The sequence below is a fragment of the Rutidosis leptorrhynchoides genome, chromosome 4 (assembly GCF_046630445.1).
Source record: "Rutidosis leptorrhynchoides isolate AG116_Rl617_1_P2 chromosome 4, CSIRO_AGI_Rlap_v1, whole genome shotgun sequence".
Lineage (NCBI taxonomy): Eukaryota > Viridiplantae > Streptophyta > Magnoliopsida > Asterales > Asteraceae > Rutidosis > Rutidosis leptorrhynchoides.
Window position 1 is genome coordinate 518,969,642 of NC_092336.1, and position 4,599 is coordinate 518,974,240.

Here is a 4,599-nt window from a genome sequence, read left to right on the forward strand (position 1 = left end):
ATGTTTCTGCGGTTTTATAACCCACACATATATAAAGTTTAAGTACTCGTGCCTAGTATGTAAAACATAAAATCCGCATGCATTCTCAGTTCCCAAAATAAGTTAAAGTAAAAAGGGAATGCTATAACTCACAATGATAATGTAGTCGTAAAGTCAGTCCGGTAACGGTGTGCAAGTAAATGGTCCGAAGTCCTCAACCTTAGTCAAATAGTACTAGGTTAGTAAATCGTCTTAATAGGTTTAAAAGTATGTAATTAAGGTCTTAAGGGTCATCATCATTCATCATCAATCAAAAGGCGTAAAGTAAGTTTCGTTTATGAAAGTAGTTTAAAACAAGGTCTGATTTCAGTCAGTCACCACGGCCTCTATCCTTACTGAATTAAGGTGAGACCAGTGGCCATGGATCCGTCTATAAGTCCCTTAAGTGTGGTAAAATTTACAGAAGCAAACTCGTCTTGGTTTGACCGCGGCGACGGTCTAAGTGCGAGTAGGTCAGAAATTTCTGCACAACGTTAAAGGACATAGTGACGATCGGAGGGCCATAAATCCTAAACCGTAACTCGGATTAAGACGAGTTCTATATGAAAAGTTATCTACTGGAAAAGTTCTATCTAAAAATCAAGGTTAGAACAGCCCAGGTCCACGGGTATGTTCCAGAAATAGGTGAACAGAAACTTTTGGACAGAAACAGTGGGTTTTAGGTGAGTTCCGGTGTCTTGGTGCTTGATGCTCATCATGGTTCTCATCCTTGATGCGTATAGCTTCAAGTGTACAACTCGTTGATGTGTTAACATCATCTTGACCAAGGTATGTCCATCATAACTCAAGTGCAAGTCTAAGACATGAAGAACAACTCATCTAAGTGTTGTAAGTGTTTTGATGAACCAAAGTTACATCAAGGTCTTAGATTTAGCACACACATGAAATGTAAAAGTAATACAACTAAATTTTGACGATTATAACACAAGTGTGAGTCTCAAGACATGTAGATCAACTCACTTAAGAGTTGTATGAGGTTTGATGAACCAAAGTTACATCAAAGTCTTAGTTTCAACACTTACATGAACTTTAGAAGTAAAAACAAGTTATAAACTTAAATTATCAACTAGTAAAGTGTATGTAAACTTTATAGCTTTTGTTTATGACAAATTAAGAAGACCATAAGCTAGATAACTTGGATCTTTCAAAGGTATTTGAAGTTGTAACTAGTAAGTTACACTTCTATGTTCTTGAAACTTATAAGTTAACTTTTAAGTTCAAGAAAATTATGAGATCAAGTCTAACTTGTAGTACTTGACCAAATAAGCTAACAACATGTAAATAAAGTGCATAAATGAAGTAGTAACTTAAGTAAACAAGAAAATGATTCATAGTTGCTCATACTTTTAAAGATTCAACCAAAGTTGATCTTTAAGTGAAGTAACTTCAAAGTCACTTTAAGAACTACAAGTAATGAGTTTATACAACTATGAACTTTAATTTTTTTGAAACAAAATAAGTAGAACATAAACTAGTAAGTTTAGTTCTTGTGTTCTTGATAAATACAAGATGTTATGAAGAATCAAAACTAGAAAGTTTGATTCTTGGAACTAAGTAAGATTAACTAACAATTACTTGTAACAAATTAACAACAACAAGTAATCAAACACAAGTATCAAAAGATTAAAAGAAACAAAGCTTAATGATGATGATTTAAGAGTGTTAGGAGTCGGTTTTTAAGCAAGGAAAAGAGAAGAAGAAGTTGTTCAAGTTTACTTACAAAGAACAAAGAGATCTTGAGAGAAAAAGAGAGAAAAATGTCCAAGTATTTTGTGTGTGTTTTGAGAGAGCAAACAAGGAGTGTATGAAGTGAAGAATGAAGGCAAAAGGCACCCCTAATGGGGCCTTCAACCATCGGCCAGCAGAGAAACAAGGGGGGAGGGAGAAGTTTGGTGGTCATTTGCATGGTAAAGTTCATAAAGTTGGATATTAGATGGGTTTGCATGGGGATAGTGAGCCAACAAGATTCCTAATGGTAAAACTAACTAGTTACATGCTAAACTAATACTTACAAGTGTCATGTGGGCTAGTTAATTCATAAATATAAGTAGGGTGGGCTTACACAAGTCCATTAACACTAAAAGGCCCAAGTTTGCAAGTAGTTAGCAAGTAATCCAATAAAAGTCCAACTTAAGCCCAAGTAACTAGCTAATAGCTTTAGTTAATTAAAATGATTAATAAAACTTAATCATGAATGCAAATAATATTTAAATATATTATTCGTGAAGTTTCGTGTGTCGCAGAGACGTTCCGGGCCATAAAAAGTCAAGTACGGGCAATTAAGGCAACATGTAAATGTAATAACATACATTCGTTTAATCACACGTATTAATAATAATAATTATTAATAAATAAATGTTGTAAATTCCAGGGTCGTTACATTACCCACCTGTTAAAGAAAATTTCGTCCCGAAATTTAAGCTGAGGTAGATGGAGGAGTCGGGAAAAGGTGAGGATACTTTCGCATCATTTGATCCTCTCGCTCCCAAGTAAACTCAGGTCCTCGTTTGGCATTCCATCGTACTCGTACAATCGGAATCTTGTTGCGTTTCAAAGTTTTGATCTCACGATCCATAATCTCAACTGGTTCTTCCACAAAGTGGAGTTTGTCGTCAATCGTAAGCTCCTCAAGTGGTATGATAAGTTCAGGTGCAGCAAGACACTTCTTCAAGTTTGACACATGGAAGGTAGGATAAACTGAGCTCAATTGTGCTGGTAGATCTAATCGGTAAGCAACAGGTCCAACACGTTCCAAGATCTCGAAAGGACCAATGTATCGTGGGTTCAACTTTCCACGTTTTCCGAAACGGATCACACCTTTCCAAGGTGCAACCTTCAACATTACACGATCACCAACATTAAATTCAAAGTCCTTACGTTTAAGATCGGCATAACTCTTTTGGCGATCACGGGCTACCTTGAGTCTGTTTTGAATCTGAGCAATCTTTTCTGAGGTTTCATGGACTATCTCGGGCCCGGTGAGTTGCACTTCACCTAGCTCGGCCCAACAAAGAGGAGAACGGCACTTGCGGCCATACAACGCTTCAAAAGGTGCAGCTTTAATGCTCGAGTGATAACTGTTGTTGTACGAGAATTCGGCGAGTGGCAAATGCCTTTCCCAGGCCTTTTCAAAATCAATAACACATGCACGTAGCATGTCCTCCAAGGTTTGAATTGTTCGTTCACTTTGCCCGTCAGTCTGACGGTGATACGCAGTGCTCATGTCGAGACGAGTTCCCATGGCTTCTTGCAAAGAACGCCAAAATCTGGAAGCAAAACGGGGATCGCGATCGGAGATGATTGATAAAGGTACACCATGACGAGATACGACCTCTTTGATGTACAGCTGAGCAAGTCTTTCCATTGTATCAGTTTCCTTCATCGCTAGGAAGTGTGCAGATTTGGTGAGGCGGTCAACAATAACCCAAATAGTATCGCATCCGCCCACCGTCTTTGGCAGCTTAGTAATGAAATCCATTGTGATCCTTTCCCACTTCCATTGTGGGATTTCCGGCTGTTGAAGTAACCCAGAAGGTCTCTGATGCTCGGCTTTAACCTTCGAGCAAGTCAAACACTTACCAACATAAGTCGCAACGTCCTTCTTAAGATTCGGCCACCAATACTGTTCTTTAAGGTCGTGGTACATCTTACCCGCACCGGGGTGAATCGAATATCTCGATTTGTGTACTTCATCAAGTATCAGGTTTCGTAGATCTCCATAATAAGGTACCCAAATTCTTCCGGCATAACATCGGAGTCCAGACTCTCTAACCTCGAATCGAGAGACAAGTATGTTCAAATGCTCGTGAGATATGTTTTCCTCCTTGAGAGCCTCAACTTGGGCTACTCTGATTTGGTTGTTGAGGTTCGAATGAATGGTGATGTTCAGAGCCCTAACACGAAGAGGTGCCGTCCTCTCCTTTCGGCTTAAAGCGTCAGCTACAACATTGGCCTTGCCAGGGTGATAACGGAGTTCACAATCATAGTCGTTGAGCGTCTCGATCCATCGACGCTGTCTCATATTCAGTTGCTTCTGATCGAAGATGTGCTGGAGACTCTTGTGATCGGTGAAGACAGTGCTCTTAGTTCCATACAAATAATGTCTCCACAATTTGAGTGCAAAGACAACGGCTCCAAGTTCAAGATAATGTGTAGTGTAGTTCTGCTCGTGAATCTTTAATTGGCGGGAGGCATAGGCAATAACCTTTGATCGTTGCATCAGTACACAACCAAAACCACTCTTCGATGCATCACAATAAACAACAAAGTCGTCACTGCCTTCAGGAAGGGATAGGATAGGTGCGGTGGTTAACTTCTTCTTCAAAGTTTGGAATGCTGATTCGTGTGCGGGTTCCCAAATGAACTTCTTGCCCTTGTGAGTCAGTGCGGTCAAAGGACGCGCAATCAGAGAAAATCCTTCGATAAACCTTCGATAATAACCGGCGAGACCTAGAAATTGGCGAATATGCGTTGGAGTAGTGGGGGTCTCCCACTTGCTGATGGCTTCAATCTTGGCGGGATCAACTTTGATACCCTGGTCGCTCACAACATGACCCAAAA